The sequence below is a fragment of the Lemur catta genome, chromosome X, assembly GCF_020740605.2.
Source record: "Lemur catta isolate mLemCat1 chromosome X, mLemCat1.pri, whole genome shotgun sequence".
Taxonomy (NCBI): Eukaryota; Metazoa; Chordata; class Mammalia; order Primates; family Lemuridae; genus Lemur; species Lemur catta.
In genome coordinates this window covers 18,419,341-18,441,642 of record NC_059155.1, presented here as the reverse complement: position 1 = coordinate 18,441,642, position 22,302 = coordinate 18,419,341, and positions in this window count along the sequence as shown.

Here is a 22,302-nt window from a genome sequence, read left to right as displayed (position 1 = left end):
GAAAGAAATTAAAACATATGGCTGAAGTGAGATTTTGGGATTTTCTGGCTTTCTATTACACTCAAACTTCCTGACTCTTATGTTTATATACAATTAGAAATTTCACTGAATGAATTCTTTTGTTTTCTTTCTTCCCAAGCAACTAGGAATAATGTTTGACTATATAGTAATATACTGGAGCAGTGGAAGTCACAGTAAAAAGCTACAGCTGGAGCCAGGGCAACTTGGGTTCAAATTTTAACTCTTCCACTTTGCCATTAACACTGGCTGTTTGATCTAAAATAAGTCAACTAATGTCTCTGAACCTCAGTTTTGTCATCTCTAATGTGGGAAAAAATAATACTTAGCTCAAAAGGTTGTTATGTTTAGTATTAATAAGTAATGTAACACTTGTCAAATACATGAAACAGTGCCCGTCACAGAGTAATCACTTGGCATTGTGAGTTATTTTTATTTATTATAAGTTCTCTTCCTTCTTAACTTCTTGAAAACATTTTATCTTATTAGCCTATTATATCCTATTCTATCCACTCTTTTCCTAAAAGTGCAGACTGCCTTACCTCATCTAAATCACTTATCACAATGCCTTACAATGGTAAAACTTCAAACAAATAGCTCTCAGTATTAAATTGAATTTCTGAACATGTGGTACAAAACAAACATAAGGATATCAGTGGCTCCAAGTCACTTCTTCTATGTTTTTTTTTTTAATGAGAATTTGGAAATCTCAAATATTTACTTGAGGATCAAGTCAAAGACTCAGAGTTTCAATCCAGAATCCAGGCCCAAAAGTAGATTTTTCTCTGTGCTTGGACTGCATAACTCTGAGCTTTGGTGAATGGTGGGCAAGAAAACAGTCCTATCCCTGCTTATTATCTCAGACCAAGTTTCCATGTTAATCCCTGTTGATCTCTCATATTATGACTCACATTATCTCTTTGTTGACATCTTATTTTTTGCCTTACATAATCATATCTCAACCTGCTCCTTCATTCTTAAGGGTATTCTTTGACACCTCATTCCCAGCATGTGCCTTCTTCCCTAGCAACAGGTACAATACTATCTACATCAAATCATGTTTTTCATCCCTTCTAAATTGCACTTACCCTAGCATCTTTCCTGTCTAAATCCTACCATGGCCAGTTCAATTCTCCTGTGGGCTCTGGACCACATTAGGTACTGGAGAAATTGTGGCAGATTAAATGTCTAAGAAAGTCCTTGTCTATAAAAAGCTTATTATTTTTTTAGGGAAATGGGAAAAATATGAAAAATGAATTTCAAAGGGAAGAACTGATTCAGCAGGTTTTGCATGCAGGATCTTGTTAACTAAAACAATTAATGACGTTTATACTTTGTAAAAAGGAGAGCTTTATTTGTCATAAATGGTAGCAGCCTATTGGGTAGCCATTCCAACAAGCTGGAAAGCAGAGCCCCAGCCAGAAGCCAGGCACCATGCTTCAAGGGACAAACAAAAGGAACAGATTTTATACTGAGCAGGTTGGTCAAATATACATATTCAACAAGCTATAGGAGGAGTCGTGAATATTTATGAAAAATGGAAATCATGCACATTTGTAATTATGTTTTATCTCTCCCATCCCAATCATGGCTTGGAACTCAGTATTAAGGTGTTTCTGGGGTCTCTTGGCCATGAGGGGTCCATTCAGTTAGGAGAGGGCTTAGGATTTTTAGTTCATAGTCCCCCCCTTTGGCTGAGATATGCCAGAGGCAGCAATGATCGTCAAACTTTGTTTTGTTTTATTATTAACTGAGGGGAATGGCTATTTGCCTTAGGTCCATCTAGGCCCTTAGTGGGAATCCTATAGACAAGGAGAGGTTTAGAGCCATAAAAGCTTACAGCAAATTAAATGTTTTGGCCAGACAGGAATGGGGGTAGACAGGTACTCATTAATTCTGTAAAACATTTTAAGCAATATAGTTGAAAACCAAAAGGCAAAAACAATGTTATAAAATTCAGTCATCTATAAGTATCAAGTTATTATAGTCTTGGGCTTAGTTACAGACTTGTATTAATTAGTTATATAAACATAAGTATTTTGTTAAGACCATTTTATATCACACACTGGCCCTTACAATCTCACATGCCTCCCTCTTCTGTGATAGTCCCTGGGCCTAGAGGGAGGAAACTCTGTTTGTACAGTAACAGGGCATTGGAAATGGAAAACAAACCATGCCCAGTAGGATTTTAGATGAGGAAGATTTGTTGGCTTAATTAAATCATCTCCAGTCTTTAGAATATCATGACTCTGGTTTCCTTGGAGGTAAAATGAGAGATAAATAATATTAATAATTTAACAATTAAAGAAGAATCTGGGTATCAGAATGGAAAAGGAAACTATTCCATTAGGGAGTCAAATAAAGACATCATGAAGAAAGTTACAATCTTTTTTCTTTTCTTTTGCAGTCAAGAAATAACCCAGAATTTACTCCAAACATTGGACAAATAATAAAAAATTAAAAATAAAATGACAAGGCTAGGATTTAATAATGAGTTTTGGTTTGACTATTTGCATAAGGTGTAATAAGAAGAATCATTGGCTATGGGCTTTTCTTTAAAAATTTGGCTTTGCTGGAACCCCTCTTTTTGAATTAAGGAATCTCATGTTACTTAAAGTTCTCTCAATCCAAGCCAAGGATTTAACTGCCTGTGATACCTGTATGAATTGGGTAAATGCCTCCTTTTGGGGGCCCCAAGGTAACTCGAGATTCCTGGACCTGTCACAAAGTGACATCCTTTACTTACCACAGATCAGGAAATGTTATAGATGAGACATCATGTCAGTATTTTTTCCAGAGGGCTTTTATTGGCCTTATAAAGTCAACCTGATTCCTTAAAGCAGTCTGGGCATATTTTAAAATATGCCACTCCAGTCAAAGCCTTGGTAAAATAACCAGTATTTCTAATTCTGTCCTGTTATAAAAGAAAAACACATTCTTATTGGACTTATATGCAAATAACTATAATACCAGAGAATAAAAATATCTATGAATAGTTTCCAAATTTTGGAGAAATCAAGTAGAGAGAACAATAAATGTTTCCAATTGTTCATAAAATATATCAATTTGTTGTAAGCTATAAATAGCCCAAAAAAAAAAATTTCTTGACTCTGGAAAACAAAACATAAAACAATTAGCAATGTTTTAAGCAATTGCTCAAAATATTAGCTTAGTCCCATATAATTAATTATTATTCTATTTGAGGTTGGGTTAGCAATCCTCATGAATGCATCTCCTTTTATTAAAGTAAACCAATTTCATTAGAGTATGGACGACATCTAGCTGAGGTGTCTAGATGTTAAATTCCAAACATCTTCAGTTAAAGTAGAAATAGCTTTCACATAGAAAAATGAATGTTAATATTTGGAACAGTTTATCTTGGAGTTTGTGCATCACAAGGTATGCTTGTATGACCTCAAAAAAAGGTGGTCTCAATTTCATTGAGTCTAAGTCAGAAAAATGAAAGAATAGTTTGAAATCTTAATTGGAAACTCATAGCCAGGAAAGATTGCAGGATTCAGTCTAAATTATATGATCTCTAAAGTTAGTAAAAAACTATTTTTTGAGAGTAATTAAAGTAAAATAATAATTGTCTGTGGATGACCAAAGGTCTTAGAACAGCCATGGTTAAAGAGACAATTGACAAGAAAAAAATTGGTTATTTTTGTGGCATACAATTGTAACAGAGAAAATGGCCTGAAAAGGGGTAAAAATGTCTTCTGTTTCTTCAAAACCCCTTCACCATTTTTGATAACAAAACCTACACCCCTGCCTCAGGCCAGTGGTCAGGAGGGGCAGGAGATGTCCTTTGTTCTTTGTGCCACAGGAGATGGCTCAAGGGAATTGTCCAGGCGGAGGTCATAAGATTGTCTTAGCTGAAGATGGGATGAATCCAGGCAGAGGTCATGAGATTGTCTTAGCCAAAGATGGAATTATGGGATTAATCAGAACCTTTAAAAGCTCTGTACTTCTGCTCAGAGGGAGAACATTGGTACTCTGAGACTGGATTCTGCCAACCTCCCCATTTGCTGGCAAATTAATAAACTTTACTTTCCTTCTCTTAAACCACTTGTTCTCATTCTTCTGATGTGGCCTAAGGGACAAATGCTGAACTTTTGGTAACACAATAATTTAACATAATCACTATAATTATAATTGATAACATATATCAAAGTATATCATAATTTTAGGAATCCTATACAATTATGGAGCACATATTAATAACATGCTTATATAAAGATAACCCAAAGAAAGTTAAACACCATTTCATATTTGACATTTCCTGTATAGTTTTAACATACCGAGTATGTGAAATCTTTTTCCCTTAGATTTTCAGTGGCCCTAATATTTAGAAAGCTAATTTGAAATCAAAAACAAATTTTGATTTTAGAAAGTTTGTTAAATATCAAAGGTTTAAAACACTTGTCATAAAACAGGATCATAGGTTACTATAAAACAGTCATTTATATAGCCAAAGTGATAACTGAAAGACTTTACAAAGCAAAAATTTTACTCTTTTTTCAAGAAAAAAAAACATATCCAAATTTTTTATATGAGACATCATATATAGAATTGTTTCTCTTATATCTAGTAGCTTCAATTACATATTTTAATTATAATGTTAACTCTTAGTAACCCTTATTTTTGATGAAAAATCTAGGAAATTAAAGTAACTTTGAGATGTTATCAGTTCCCAATTTTTCTTAGTACATCTAAATATCTTTAATTTTCTATGTCATATAAAAATAAGATGTTAAAGTATATAAACTTAAACTTATGTTTAATAATTAATGTTTTAGTATTTTAACTTATAAATAACTCAGATGTTTATGAATATCTTCTTTAACATATGACTTTAAGATTTTAAATTACTGAAAATAATTTTGAAATTATAACATAATTATCATCTCTAATGTCCTTGCTAGTCATGTAGGTCTTAAGTAGCCACGTGGCATCCAACATGGCAGGGCCTGTGTCCTCAATTTACATACCAGGTGTATTGTTGAGGACTGAAGACAAGATGCCTGGAAGATACAACCCCTCCTAGAATAGCCAGAAAGCCACCTGGGAAAGGCAATTGTTGTGTCTTGTAGCTGTCGGTCTAGGCACTGATAACATGTTCCCAGGCCTTATCAAGGCTACCTATCCAGACACAAGAATCTAGAAGCTCAAAACTAAAAATATAAGTTTACAGTCAAAGCCAGCAAGTATTAAAAATATTACAGAAGCAGTAGTTTTATGACCTTAAAGCATTTAGCAGAGATAGTATCTGGCCTGCCTGACCAATGAGTTCAGATGAAAATGATTAGCCATGAGACTGGTAAAACTCCAGTCTAAAAGGGCAGCTGGATTTTATTTGCTTTGCTTTTGCTTTTTTTTTTGTTTTGTGTCTTTCTAGGGCAACTGGATTTTAAATCATGTTATTAAGAATGAAACAAGTAAAAAAATGTTTTTCACATGTCTGAGCCCTTTACATATAAAAACCTTCATGTGCCTCTCACAGGTGGAAGACAGAAAATTTAAGTTTGCTTATAGCTTGAAAAGCAGAAAAACAGGTTTGGGGAGAGGGACAGAAACAGAGAAAGAGAGAGGGAAAGGCTTGACCAGTTAACAAAAGGTAGTCTTGTTATGTAAGTGAAATCTTGGGTAATAGTTTTCAGAGAATATATGGCAAATGTTTCTTTTCAGACTTTCAAAGGTGGAGACTCTTAGTTAAAATTTTTTTTTAGATCAGGAAAAGATAATCCTGGCTGTATATATATATTATTTTTGTCATAAAAAACAGTTTTGCAGCAGTTATTTTAAAATACGTTAAAGAAATATACCTTGGGGCAAAACCTTTCTAATCTCCTTAGTCCATTTTGAAGCTAAAATGTTTTATATATTGGCTGGATGTGGTGCCTCATGCCCGTAATCCTAGCACTCTGGGAGGCCAAAGTGGGAGGATTGCTTGAGGTCAGTAGTTCAAGACCAGCATGAGCAAGAGCAAGACCCCATCTCTACTAAAAATAGAAAAATTAGCTGGGTGTTGTGGCACCCCCTGCAGTCAGAGGCTGAGACAGAAGAATGGCTTGAGCACAGGAGTTTGAGGTTGCAGTGAGCTATGATGATGCCACTGCATTCTAACTGGGGTGACAGAGCGAGACTACCTCAAAAAAAAGGGTTCATATATTAGAAACCAAACTGATAGTTTTGGAGAAATTTGGTTAGTGATAGGCAAAAGAGTAAGAGGGAAAAAAACAAATTGGGATAATGAGAAAAAAATCCAAAATTTAAACATATTGTCTCATATCTTCTTTAGTTAATTTTTTAGTCCTGTGAATAAATCTGTTTAGTTAGGCAGCTGTGTTTCATTCCTGGAGTAGGTATCATAGGAGCTTTTTAAACAGAGGGAAAAACAAAGGTCAATATTGGGAGCAATTTAAGAAAACTATTAATAGTTGGGAAGAAAAATAATTGTTTAGGAGCAGAGATGTACGGAGGTGTAAAAAAGAAGGAAAGATTCTTTAAATGTTTTGCATGTGCCATTTTTTGGAGTCTATTTTAACTTTAAATCGTTAAGGGAGGCTATGAGAGAATTTTGATCCCATTTGGAAAACTTGAAACACCAATTATAGCATTATCTTCATTGTTTTGGAATGTTTGATATCCTCTTTGTTTTAATTGAGTGCAAAGATAAACTAGAGGTCTCCTAAGATTTTGTTGTGACCGGCAAAACTTTAAATCATTTCAGGTTAGATTTCAAACATTTCTAAGAATTTTTTGTATTTTTTAAAGCATGTTAGTCACTAGTGTCCTTGATGGCAGTCGATCAGAGATCGTTGCCTTATAACTAAGGTTTTTATAACTGCACTTAGCTTTATGACAGTGTCTACTCCCAGTTCTGGGAAAATGAGCATACTTAAACCTTATCGGTCAGCTGAGTTCAAGTAGATCAACTCTAAACAACCTGGAACCTATAAAAATATTCTGTCTGGAGTCCAGAATGGAGGGAACCAGGAAAACTGGAGTAGCCCCTGAAATTCAGAGCTAACAAAGGCTTAATATTTTATTTTTAGTTCACAATACTTTAATGTGCTAACTGGTTGTCTGCTCTCTTGATGGTGTAGAGATGATGGGAAACTTGTCCTTTCCCCTGAAAGTTTGTTGAAAGGTCAACTCACAATTAAGGCAGATTAATGAGAGAAAGGTTTATTTGCCACACGCATGGGGAGAATCACAGAGTGAGTACTCAATATCCCAATGGGATCCAGATATTTTTATATATGCCTTTTAGAGGGTAGGGGGATACGAGAAGTACAGGTAATTTTGTTTCGGGGCAACCTACAGAATGTGAGAAAATATTCACATGTTACACATCCAATAAAGGGCTGATAACTAGAATCTATATAGAACTCAGGAAAATCAACAAGAAAAAATCAAACAACCTTATCAAAAAGTGGGCAAAGGACATGGATAGAAATTTTTCAAAAGAAGATAGACTAATGGCCAAGAAAAATATGAAAAAATGCTCAACATCTCTAATCATCAGGGAAATGCAAATCAAAACCACAATGAGATATCATTTATCTACAGTAAGAATGGCCTTTATCAAAAAGTCCCAAAACAATAAATGTTGGCGTGGATGTGGAGAGATAGGAACACTCATACGCTACTGGTGGGACTGCAAACTAGTGCAACCTCTGTGGAAAGCAATATGGAGATACCTTAAACAGATACAAGTAGAATTACCATTTGATGCAGCAATCCCATTACTGGGCATCTACCCAAAAGAACAAAAGACATTCTATAAAAAAGTCATCTGCACTAGAATGGTTATAGCAGCACAATTCGCAATTGCAAAGATGTGGAAACAACCCAAGTGCCCATCCATACATGAGTGGATTAATAAAATGTGGTATATGTATACCATGAAGTACTACTCAGCCACAAAAAACAATGGTGATCTAGCACCTCTTGTATTACCCTGGATAGAGCTGGAACTCATCCTTCGAAGTGAGGTATCACAAGAATGGAAAACAAGCACCACATGTACTCACCATCATATTGGTATTAACTGATCAACACTTAAGTGCATATATAGTAATAACGTTCATCGGGTGTCGAGCAGATGGGGGGGAGGAAGGGATGGGTATATTCACACATAATGGATGCGATTCACACCAACTGGAGGATGGACACACTTGAAGCTCTGACCCAGGTGGGGCAAGGGCAATGTACATAACCTAAACATTTGTATCCCCATAATATGCTGAAATCAAAAAAATGTTAAGAAAAAATTTTAAAAAATGGATTGTAGTGCGGGGGTAATCACCAAAGGTGACTGATCAGGGAATACTTTTTGGAGGAAGTGGAACCTAATCTGAACTTCAAGGAGGCTATAATTTAGGGAAATGGCAAAGAGGAGGAGGGTGTGTAGGGCATTCCAGACTGAGGAGTAGTGTAAACAAAGGTGTGGTGTCAGAGATATTTATAGGTTGTTTAGAAACAGCGAATACTCTGTTGAGCAGCAGCTGAGAGGTAAGATTTTACAAGGTCTTGAATGCTAATCTAGGGAACTTGTATTTGATAAATTGCATAGTGTGTTTCACAGAGCCTTAGGGCTACTCAGAAGAGCTCTAATATTTGAAAAGAGAATTGCTGGAGGAGGGGATGGGAGAGGGAGATGAGTGGGGAGGCTGAGCAGGCAGGAACCTGGGCCTTCCATTTTCACTTTGACCAAATTGACCTCACTTTCTCTATTTATATTGAAGGATCATGCAAGATTTTATTTGAAAGAAAGTCTTCTACTGCTTAAAAAATTGAAAATTGGCTGGGCACAGTGGCTCACATACCTGTAACCCCAGCACTTTGGGAGGCCAAGGTGGGTGGATCACTTGAGGTCAGGAGTTCAAGACCAACCTGGTGAACATAGTGAGACCCCATCTACAAAAAAAATTTTAAAAATTGAAAATCCCTACTGTCGGTAATAAAAGTCATTTAAAGAATTTTGAGCATAGAATATTATAAAAGAATTAGCATCCCAGAGTTGATCTTGTTACCAAAAGTTCAGCATTTGTCCCCGAGGCCACATCAGAAGAACGAGGACAAGTGATTTGAGAAGGAAAGAGTTTATTAATTTGCCAGTAAATGAGGAGGTTGGCAGACTCCTGGCTCAAAGTACAGAGCTTTTAAAGATTCTGATCAATCCCGTCTTTGGTTAAGACAATCTGGTGACCTCTGCCCAGACAATTCCCATAAGCCATCTCCTGTGGCACAAAGAGCAAAAGACATTCCACTGCCTTTCCTGCCCATTGGCCTGGGGCAGGGATGCAGGTCCTAGTTCTCCAAAAGGAGTAGGGGATGTTTTAAAGAGACAGAAAACATTTTTGCCATTTTTTCAAGCCATTTCTTCTGTTACAATGTCATCCAGTATGTAACCAAAGCTGGAATCCTATTTAAACATCCCTGACCTTCTTTCCTTAAGCGCTATTCCCGTGATTGAAAAACCACAACTTTCATGATAATACAGTCCCCTACTGGACACCTCTAACTCAGGGGATCTGAACATGGAATTTACAGATCCATTAGAGGTACCATGGGAAAAATATAATATCTTTATTTTCCCTAATCACTAACTGAAATTCACCATTTCTTCTATTATAAATGTACGCAACAAACCTTAGCTGTCTATTATCCATACCTAAAAAATAGATATTTCAGGCCACTTTAAAATTGGTACAGATAACTATCATTTTTTAAAGATTTTAAAAATTATATTTCAATATAATTAATTTCCTGTGTAATCTTATGAATTTCATTTTATGCATTTAAAAACATTCATTTTTATTTTTTCATTTGAAAATATTAATGGGGTACAAATGTTTTTGTTGCATGGACACCTTGTATAATGTTTAATTTGGTTCTTTTAATGTTCCCACCACCAGAAGAGTGTTCATTGTACCTGTTAGGTAAGTTTTTACCCATCTGTCACCTACCTCCTACCCTCCCCCTTCTTGGTTTACAATGTTCTTTATATCTCTTTGTGCCCGTGTGTGCCCATTGTTTAACTTCCTATCTCAGGAATAGACAAACAAATACCACATGTACTCACTAATAATTGGGTACATTTAAAAACATTCTGAGACAGTTTCATAGGCTTTATCAGGTTTCCAAAAGGGTGCAAGGTACAAAACAATATTATGAAACTCTGTATTACATTTATGAAGTTGTTTTCTGGTCATCCAGAATTTATCTTCTCTTAATAACTTCTCATTATTCCTACATTTCTCCTCTACAGCTACATAGAATAAGTCTAATACTACTTCCATGAGACAGTTTATCAAATATTTAAAGAACGCTATCACATGTCTATAGGCTTTTCTTATCAAGGTAATCATCTCACATTTCTTCATCTGTTTCTCAAAAGATATGCCAAGGGGTCCTCTCATCATTCTGACCAGCTTCCACAACATACATGCTCCACTTAACCCATCTTTTACATATCTTTCTCAAATCATAGCGGTTATATCTGAGCAAGTGTCTAGGAAGGGAAGTTTTAAAGACAGGACTGGGATTCTGTCTCAATAGTTTCAGTAATTCCTTGTCTACAAGTTATGATAACTTGATTTCATGGACTGAGATATAACCAATGTGGTCATTTACTCTTTCCTCTTATGAACACACTGGGAATCAGAAAAGATGAGTCTATTTAAGGCAGTATACTAAAGTGGTTAAATTGGGCTAAGCAGGCCTGGGTTTGTATCCTATTTCTACTGCATAATAGCTGGATGACTTTGGTAAAACCACTTGGTCTCTGAAACTGTTTTTTTCTTTTGTAAAATGGATGAAATAATAGTTTTTATAAATTTGTGTTAATTAAATGAAGTGATGCAGTAAACTGTTTAGCATGATGTCTGGTATATGCCTGTTAATGTCAATCAAAATGAGACAAGCATTACCCTCCTCATTATCTCATCTGGGCCCTGGGCAACTCTTCCTAATCTCCATTTTACCATGATTTTACTTCCTCTTTCTAGATTCAAAATTTCAATGTGTTCCACTAAATCTCACTATTTTCATTACATAACTTGCCAAAGGACCCACCTGCTCCTCAGAGGCTCACTTTCCCTTGAATCTCTCCAGGAAATTTCAAGAAACAAGCTACTAAGACTGGAAATGATTTCTAACTGAGGTTTTTGTGGAAATGTGTTGCCAATGCTTATCAGCCTTAAAAAGTTCAAGCTATATCCTAAATGATTAACTTTCTCTTAATCTGTTAGAATAAAGTCTCACTTCCAAATCAATTTATTGAGCCTATTTATCAGTGTACATATCCTCTTCTCCCCATAGAGAGGGATCCTGGGATAGTTATCAGAAGGCTAATAAGGGAAGAAGTAGGAAAAGAAAGTCCTTTAAAAATATGAAATAGGACAGATAAGATAAGTTATATATATACATTTTTTCAGCCTGTATCATTTCAAGATAAGAACCTTTCTTAAGGCCGGGTGCGGTGGCTCACGCCTGTAATCCTAGCACTCTGGGAGGCCGAGGCGGGCGGATCGTTTGAGCTCAGGAGTTCGAGATCAGCCTGAGCAAGAGCAAGACCCTGTCTCTACTAAAAATAGAAAGAAATTAGCCAAACAACTAAAATATATACAAAAAAAATTAGCCGGGCATGGTGGTGCATGCCTGTAGTCTCAGCTACTCGGGAGGCTGAGGCAGAAGGATCACCTGAGCCCAGGAGTTTGAGGTTGCTGTGAGCTAGGCTGACACTACGGCACTCTAGCCCGGGGAACAGAGTGAGACTCTGTCTCAAAAAAAAAAAAAACTTTCTTAAGTTCAAATTCCATCATACAAAGTAATAAACCCTCTAATTTTCTTTAAAGCTTCCTTCAGACTCAATCAGATGTTTCCTTGTTACAGGGCCCCAGGCTTTGCATGGAAATCCTGCATTCTTTGAGTTTATCCTGTATGTTTGACCAACAGGACTTTGGTTATTTCCACATACATGCAGGCTTTAGTTTACCAAACAGAATAGTCACAATCATTGTATTCTCTCATGTTGTATATCTTCCACAATGCCTAACACAGTGCAGAGGCCATTGCCCATGTTTGCTAAAATTTTTAATAGCCCTTATAATCAAACAACCAAGAATTGAATGTCCCTCTGGGCTAAGGCTTGGTTAGATGTTGAGGTCAAAGTAGGGTGGGAACCACATGGGTGGCAAATGGTTAAGTGTAAGAGACTCCCTAACCTCCAAAATACTTAGTTCACTAGGGAAAGAAATAAGGCAAATATAAAAAATAAAAATTATAGGAAATTCCCTGCACAATGTGAGCTACTTTCTTTGTATTTTCTCTTGAAGTCCTAAACAATAAATCAAATTCTAACTAAAGTAAATATTCTTCCATCCTTTCTACCAGGGATTTTTATTCTCTCTCTCTCTCTCTTTCTCCCTCCCTCCTTCTAACCTCAACTCACCCAAATGCCAAATTTCTGTAATATATCTTAAACATTGATGTTTCACATATCCCAAATTGTTCATCATTCTCATTCCTTTGCTACTCCTATTTCACTATTGAAACACATATCCCCCTTCACATGTAAAAGTCAATGAGCTAATGGGGAAAAAGCAAATTGCAGGATTTAAAATTTTACTGTAATAAAATAAAATAAAATAAAATTTTACTGTACTATATTTTTGGAACCATTTGTCTTTCTAAATAGCTTTATTAATTCAAACAAAAGAATCTGATACCTTGGGAGGAGAACTATTGGAGCCTTTGAAATATCATCATGAAGGAACTTTCTCCTCTGGTAGGACTATTCCAATTCCCTTTTCTTGGCTGTATTTTACCTGAGGATTATTATCCAGGGCTACCTTTTGTCTTCCATATGGGGTTGCATCATTGAGAACAATGAAAGAGTGTGCTAACCTAGGCATTTATCCCATAAAACATCAAACCCATTAGATGCTAAATAAATGGTTGTTAAATGTAGAATAAAGGACATGGAAAACTAGATAGCCACATGTAGAAGACTAAAACAGGACCCACAACTTTTACCTCTCACACAAATCAAATCATGGTGGATAACAGACTTAAACCTTAGGTGGGAAACTATTAGAATTCTAGAAGAAAATGTAGGAAAGACTCTTACACACGTTGGCCTAGGCAAAGAATTTATGAAGAAGACCCCTAAGGCAATCACAGCAACAACAAAAATAAATAAATGGGACCTGATCAAATTAAGAAGCTTCTGCACAACCAAAGAAACAGTCATGAGAGTAAACAGACAACCTACAGAATGGGAAAAAATTTTCGCATACTACACATCAGATAAAGGACTGATAACAAGAATATATTTAGAACTCAGGAAAATTAGTAAGAAAAAATCGAACAACCCTATCAAAAAGTGGGCAAACAACATGAATAGAAATTTTTCAAAAGAAGATATAAAAATGGCTAACAAACATATGAAAAAATGTTCAACATCTCTAATCATCAGGGAAATGCAAATCAAAACCACAATGAGATACCACTTAACCCCAGTGAGAATGGCCTTTATCAAAAAGTCCCAAACAATACATGTTGGCGTGGATGCGGAGAGACAGGAACACTCATACACTGCTGGTGGGACTGTATACTAGTGCAACCTCTATGGAAAACAATATGGAGATACCTTAAACAGATTCAAGTAGACCTACCATTTGATCCAGCAATCCCATTATTGGGCATCTACCCAGAAGAACAAAAGTCAGTCTATAAAAAGACACCTGCACCCGAATGTTTATAGCAGCACAATTTGCAATTGCAAAGATGTGGAAACAACCCAAGTGCCCATCAATTCACAAATGTATTAGTAAACTGTGGTATATGTATACCATGGAGTATTACTCAGCTATAAGAAATAACGGTGATATGACATCACTTTGGTTCTCCTGGAGAGAGTTGGAACCCATTCCCAAGAATGGAAAAATAAGCATCACATGTACTCACCAGAAAATTGGTTTCCCTGATCATCACCTAAATGCACATTGGGGAAGGATACCAACTGGATATCAGACTGAGGCGGGGGGTGGGGGGAGAGGATGGGTGTATGCCTACATGATGAGTGCGTTGCGCACTGTCTGGGGAATGGTCATGCTTGAAGGTGCTGACTCGGGGAGGTGGGGGGGTGGGGGGAGGGGATGGAGGTATGACTACATGGTGAGTGCCAGGTGCACTGTCTGGGGAATGGACACGCTTGAGGCTCTGACTCAGGGGGATGGACGGGACATGGGCAATATATATAACCTGAGCTTTTGTACCCCCATAATAAGCTGAAATTTAAAAAAAGCCAAAAATAAAAACAATAATCCTTTAGCAGAAACAACTAACATCATACATAAGCAGTAGGCTGAATGAAGACAAGTCCTGAAAGTTATATGCTACCCAGTGAGGTTCAGAGGCATCTGGAATGTTTCTTCTAGTCACCTAGGGATGGCTTCTTGAAGAAGGTAGGCCTCTCAGAAGCTACACATGTAAAGACTGAAGAGCCCTGAGAACATTCCAGGCATGTGGTATGGCTTGGGAAGGAGAATCAGGGGTGAAAGTAACATATTTAGATTTGAAAGAAAAAAGAATCACTTTGCCAAACATGTTTTTCCTTTCAGTGTTCAAAGTAAAAAAGGAAATGCAATCCATATGGCTTGGATTCATTTATGCTCAATTATAAAAAGCTTCAAGACATTTTCTAACCTCTCAAGTTTTTAAGCCCTTTTTCTCCCTGAAGAACAGGAAGTCTTAATTTTCTTAGCTTAAGGGAACTTGAAAACTAAACGATTTATGTTGGATTTAAATATGAGAGTTCATGAGTTTAAATTCAGACAGACTTGGTATAATTCAATGCCCAAACGGTTACCACTGACGTGTTTCTCTGCCCTCACCATGATATCCTTCAGAGCAACTCTGATTTTATTTTTGTCTTTAAATGGAGGAGAACATATTTTGAAATAAGAAAATACAGGGGGTTCAGAATTTATAGTTGGGTTACTGATGACTTCAGCCTAGTTGTGCATCAGAACAAATCACCTCCATATGTTAGCATAGCCCTGGTTTTTTTTTTTTATTTCTTACATCTGCAGGGGGAAAAAAATCTCAGGATATGTTAGTAAACAAGTATACTATTTGATTTTTAAGCCTTATGCAATCACTTTGATCGAGAGAACTCTTCCACACAGGGCTGGTTTTTTTACTGACTTTCCTCTGACATGCCCTCATTTTTAAATTATTTTGTTCACCACTAAGAATTACCTTATACATTGAAATACACACAATTATTTCTCCTCTAAGTCATATGAGCTGTACTATTTTAAGAAGGTAATAAAAAGGGAAAGGTCAATCAAAATGGAGACTTAGACCAGTGATGGTACCACAAAGACATTGTTGAGTTTGTTTTGTTTTTGCCGCAATAGTTAACCCTAGATGTTGAGCTTTAGGCATGGCACTCCACCCTTGTCCCTCAACCCAATCTCTAAAGAGATATATGGTATTCTAGTTTACTCATGCATTTCCTCAATTTCCATTCTGCTATTACTCTTTCCAGTATGGAATCTGCAGTTAGCAATAGGGTAACTAACCTTGGGCAGTTGTGACCATGGGAAATATGACGACTTATTCTTTTTGTATGAAACGTACCATCATCAAAGCTACACCTTCACATTCTCCACTGGATTCTCAGTCACTCTTAGGTTCAAAACAAACAAAACAAAAAACCTTTAATCTCAAGTTTCAAGCCCCTGTGTGGTCCAATTGTCCCAACGGAGATAATTTTTTTCTCTTTCCCATTAGAGCAGCTGGGTCCAAGTGCTCTGTCTGGTATCATTACATCTGACTAGAAATAAACAGTAAGGATGCTTAGATGTAGGTCTCCTGGAACCCAGATATTCTGTATCATAATTAGGACTACTGCCACAGTTCACTGTGAATGTTATCTGCTTACATTAGCTGAAGGGACTGTTTTCTTAGAATAGTCATAGTGCTGCTTTTTTTTGGCAAGCCGGGAGTGGGGTAAGGGGGCTGTTGTGTGGATTCTGGCTGTGGTTAGAGGGAGAATGATCAGTATTAAAGGAGGACTAACTGGATCGGTGGCTTTGCACTGGACCAAGGTGAATTGTAATAATATATGATGTGACCAGAAGTATACCAAGCATTGTTAAAACATGATTTAATTCATCTAATCCTAGGGATAATGCTTTGAGGTAGACCCTGTTTTTATCTACAATTTAACAATGAGAAAATGGAAGCTGGGAGTGATTCAGTTGCTTGCTCGAGGTTGCATTTTTAGTAAGGTATAAATACAAGAATCAAGCCCGGGTCTCTGACTTTGACTCCAAGTCCAGTGTTCTTTGTTTTAGTCTACAAGATACTTTCAATGACTACTTGTTCTGAGTATTTTGAAGGATGATATAATGAAAAAGAAACATAGTTTCATTCCTTTTTCAACTTACTTCCTTCAGGACGTGGTTCTCTTTTGCTCAATGTAAGGTTTTCTTTTCTTAGTGAAATAGTCCACATTTTTAGGCCTTTCACACTTTTGGAACAGATGCTTCCCAAAAGTTGTGTTTGTCTATCTCATCACTCAGCTATGGATAGAATTTAGCTTCAAAAGATCAATTTGCCTAAGAGGAAAATTAAATGAGTGGCAGCAACTACAAGTCCTGAAGATCACTATTGAATATGTTATTGTAGGAGTCCTTATAGTGTATCACAAGGAAAAATCATTATAGGAAAAGAAATGCACAAGTGGATGTTTGGAACCTCATATCTCTTTGTTTCAGCTCCCAGATCTGCAAAACACCACCCTCCCACTTGGCCCCAATGGAGACCCTGAGGGGATGGGAAGGGGGCAAAAACTTTGGACAGGGTTCTCAAGGATGATATAGTTCAACCCAATCTTTTAAAACAAATGAGGGAGTGTTGTGTAATTGTTAAAACGTAGGTTTTATTTATCGATTATACCTCAATAAAACTGGCATTTTTTTTAAAAACACCAGTTCTAGAATCAGATAGACCTGAGTTTCTGTCCAGTCTCCAGCACTTTCCAGTTGAGCAAGTTTCTTAACCTCTCTGAGCTGTGATTTCCTCATCTATAAAATAAGGATAATGATAACTATTTCATGGGATATTTGTAAGTATTAAATAAGACAAAATGTATATGTTATTGTATAACATATGTATGTAATAATATGTAGATGTTGCTGAGCTTAAATACAGATGGGGGTCAATAATCATGCAGGCATCTCCTTTTATAAGCTGTTAGTATAGGAAAAGGTCTAGAGAATATAATACATTTAGAAAAGAATTGGGAGGTATAGAATGAAGGAAAAGATCTTTCTGGGCTTATGCATTGCTGAAGGTATTATTTCAATCTGTTGTTTATTTATAGAACCTTGAAATAAGAAGGAAAATTGACAGGGCATTTAAATTGATCCTTTCTCAGGAAAGGACCACACCTAACCTAGCCCAGAAGCCTGATGACAGTTGAACAACTGGTTATTTGGCTGCAACTCCTAGGTCAGTCTAGTTAAGATGAGCCCTTTAAATGAGGAAATATAGTAATTTGTTCATTTAGGCAGCATTCCTGATTATTTATTTTGTATATAGTGCTGATGGAACAAAGTAGGGGCAGGGCTGGGCACAGTTCCTACATTTGAGAAGTTCACATACAGGTTGCAGAGACAGATGTATAAACATATTTATAATGCAGTGTGGAAAGTACTGTAATACAGGTACATGCAAAAAAAGGAACAGATAATAATGAATAGTATGTTAGAGAAGGATTCACTGAGAAAGTAAGATTTGAGTTAAGTCATACAGGATGGAGAAAAGTTTACTAACTATGGGCCAGAAGAAGGTAGGAAGACAATCCAGGCAGAATTAACAACATGTGCAAAGGCACTGTGACATGAGGAAAATAGCACACTTGTGGATTTTAGGGTGGTTAGAGCCGAGAGAATGGGAGGAGATGAAACTAAAGAGCTAAGCAGGAGGCAAATCAGGAAGAATTTTGTTTAAGACATGGTAGAAGGATGAGACATTATCCTAAGGACACAGCAAGCCATTGAAGAGTTTTAAACAGGGGTGTGGCATAATTAGATTTGTGTTTCAGATAGATTATTCTGGTTACTGTGTGGAGAATGGATTGTAAAGAGTAAAAGACTGAGCCTGGGGAACCAGTTAGGAGGATGTCACAATCATGTGAGTGTGACATGATGGTGATATGGACTAAGGTACTAGTAGTGGACGTGTAGAAAAACATAAAGCACTGCCCCAGGGGCGAAGACTTCTTATCTTATCGAAAAGACAGAAAGGTGGTAAGGAAGTAGTGGTTCTCCAGAAGTAAATCAGCAAAGTCTCAAAGTCCTCACTATAAATGTGAATGCAAATTATATCCATTTTTCTGGCCTTCCTTGAATACACAGAACAGCTAGATTACTGGGGCCCAAGGCCTTTCGGTTTATTAAATATGATTGATAGTGTGTTTCTTCCCTAAAGTACACACACTCCAAGTTACAGAACTGGAAAAAAAAAGACAGGATTAAAGTGGCATTGGTTCTCACTTGACTTTTGGCATAAAGCCATTGTATTCAGCGCCTTACTTTTTTTTTTTTTTTTTTGAGAGACTCACTCTGTCTCCCTGGGTAGAGTGCAGTGGCATCTTCGTAGCTCACTACAACCTCAAACTCCTGGGCTCAAGTGATCCTCCTGCCTCAGCCTCCCGAGTAGCTGGGACTACAGGAGCGCATGCCACCACACCTGGCTAATTTTTCTATTTTTAGTAAAGACAGGGTCTCGCTCTTGCTCAGGCTTGTCTCAAACTTCTGAGCTCAAGCTATCCTCCACCTCGGCCTCCCACAGTGCTAGAATTACAAGAATGAGCCACCACACCCTGCCTAGCACCTTACTTTTTAATATGGTTTATATAGCAGAGCTAAATAAGTAGAGACTTTCACATTCTTCCCTTGGGAAGTCCCCTTCATTCATCTACTACTGATGTCAAGAGTGAAGAAGGCAAGATGCATCAAACCACAAGTATTTCCTGAATTCTTCCTAAATGCTTGGCCCTGCATTAGTACTGGCATAATTTAAGGGGTTGAAGACTCTGTGGATGGATGGTAAGAGGCATAAGATAGACTCCTTGCCCTCAAGAATCTCACACTCTAGTTAGGAAGGCATATCTATTAATAATAAATACCCAGTACCCTCCACAACAAGGAAGTGATAAACTATGGCATAAACTGGAAATGTCCTAGGAGCCTAGAGAAGGTTGAACTCAATGTGGGCTGACAAATTAAAAAAAAAGAAAGAAAGAAAGAAAACACTTCCTGAAGGAGACAGGATATGCATGAATTTGAAGGGTGTGTGAAATTTGAATTGGCAGAGAAGAAAGGGAGGTTATACCAGGCAAGGATAGTGATGGAAGTGGATATGAAGACACGCATGTGTGGGGGTGGTGGGGACTGTGACAGAATAACAAATAGTGTTTAATTTCCTTCAATAACACCTTCACTTAGGACAGGATAAAGTATCCCTGGCATCCATATTGTAGCTTTAATTGAGACAGGACAAAATTGGAAGGGAGGAGGTAGAAAGAATGCCCTGTGAAATTTTTCCAAAGTGGATTCTGTTGTACCTATTTTCTGGCATTGGTGTTGATACAAAATAGGGACAAATTTAAATGGAATAAGAAGTCAGGAAGGCAAAAAATAAACAAAGAGAAAAAGGACTAGGGGAGGATAGAGAGGGAGAACAAATTAGCATTTACTGAGCAACTTTATGTTCCACATCTTGACTCAGCTCCCTCATCAACGCTTTTCAGGTATGTAGTATTATCCCAATCTAGAGATGAACTGGAGGTATAGACATGAACACATGAAGAAACTTGTCTAACTAAGATCATACAGGTAGCTGGTGGCAAAGCTAGAATGTGAAACTAGGTCTATCTGATTTGAAAGACCTTCTCTCCATTACTACACAATGCTTCAAAGCTAAGGAGATCTCTAGCTGTAGATAGCACACTGGGCTTGCAGCCAGAAAAGCTTAGTTCAGGATTTAGCTCTACTACTTACCATGTAAACATTAATCACAGCCTTTCTGAAGCTCAGTTTTCTTATATATTCAAGATAACTTTTCAGTTAGACAGGAGGAATAAGTTCTGGTGATCTGTAGTTAATAATAACATATTATATAATTCAAAATTGCTAAAAGAGTGGATTTTAAATGTTCTTGATACCAAGACAATGAGCAGGATGATATATGTGAATCATTTGAAGAATATGCAGCTGCTATAGACCTATTAATTGCAGAATATAGTGAAGGGTTCACTGACTTTGAGAATCATGACATCACACTCAAATTAGCATTTCAGCCTCACCTAGTTGATATCACCAAAGCATCTAAAGAACTACAGATGGAATTGATTGACTTCTCAATAGATGACATTTTAAAGTCATTGTTTGATGCTAAGAAAGATACAATTGACATATGGAAAAATGCAATAGAATACCCTCAACTTTGGCAACATGCCTGAAAAATGCTTTCTTGCTTTTCAACCACTTATTGCTGTGAATCTACATTCTCCTACCTAGCCCAAATCAAGACACACTCAAGGTCACAAATGACTGATACCCATCTAGAGGATCACCTGAAATTGTGGACTTCCATGCTGCAACCAAATATTCACATGCTTTCCAACAAAAAGCAGACGCAATAGAGTCATTAAAAGGTTAGTTAACTTTTAAAATTAACAAATACTTTTCATTTTTTGAAATTATTAAGTACATAGTAGATTTTTACAAAATAATGTACATTTTTAAGTATATCTAATTAAAGTTTCTTGAATGTGGCCTTATTTGATTACAGCTAAATTAATGTGAGCTTCTAACATGAAAAGGTTCCCCACCCCTAGCCTAGCATATTGTAAGTACAGGTTGTGTATCCCTTATCTGAAATGCTTGGGACCAGAAGAGTTTCAGAGTTTGGATTTTTTAAAAATTTGGAATATTTGCATTATACTTACCAGTTCATAATCCCTAATCTAAAAATCCAAAATCTGAAATGCTCCAATAAGCATTTCCTTTGAGAGTCATGTCAGTACTCAAAAAGTTTTGGATTTTGTATTTTCAGATTAGGGGTACTCAACCTGTGTTTAATAAACTCATGTTAAATCATCTTAAATATATACAAAGAATGGCACTAGGGGCTGACAAAATAGGAAATCCTAAGGGAACATCATTCTAGCAGAGTAGATAAGCCACATATCTGAATGATTATAAAGCAAAGATAGCACTTCGTTCAAACATCACTTCTATAAAGTGGAATGCTTGTCCTACCCAGAATCAGTCACTCTTTTCTCTTGACTTTCATTACACTTTTCTCATACTGATATTCTAGCACCATCTTTGGTTTACAATTTAGTAGCTTAGTTCTCCGGTCTACCTGTTCATTCTGTATATTTCTCTTCCATTTAAGTCAAGCCAGAGTTAGTTTCTGTTGCTTTCAACTGAGAATCCTAACACATGTAAAATTTTAACTTACATTGAGTCATTTGACTCAGAATCATTTGGAAACTGGGTTTTATCTGTAATTGTTTTTATCAATGCAGTTTTGAAACAAAATTGATAGGAATTTTATAATTTGATGAAACAAATGGAATCTTTTTGATTTGCCTTTGTCTATTCAATGGCAGATTATGTTTTTGCTGGATATTTAGGTAATTGAACCGCTCAGTTTGCTCAAAGCAATTGCCTCTCTGGCATTATTAACAGTGGTTAAGACTATTCTAGTGTCATGACAGATTTGAGGTTTTTATTCACTTTTTTTCAAAATAAAGATACCACTAGACCCAAAACACAAAAGCAGCCTATGCTTTTATGTGTTTTTGCCAGTTCGAGTGAGTCATGACTTTCCTTAAGGGCACAAATTCAAGCATACTTTGAGGTAATTAGGGAAAGCAACAAAGAAGCTGCTGCCAGAGAATCCAGAAAGGTCTATCAAAAACCCTAGAATCTAGCCAGGCATGGTGGCTTATGCCTATAATCCTAGCACTCTGGGTGGTCGAGGTGGGAGGACTGCTTGAGGGCAGGAATTTGAGACCAGCCTGAACAAGAGCGAGACCCTGTCTCTACAAAAATTAGAAAAATTATCCAGGTGTGGTGGTGCGTGCCTGTAGTCCCAGCTACTGGGGAGATTGAGGCAGGAGGATCTCTTGAGCCCAGTTCAAGGTTGTAGTGAGCTCTGATGAGCCACTGCACCACTAGT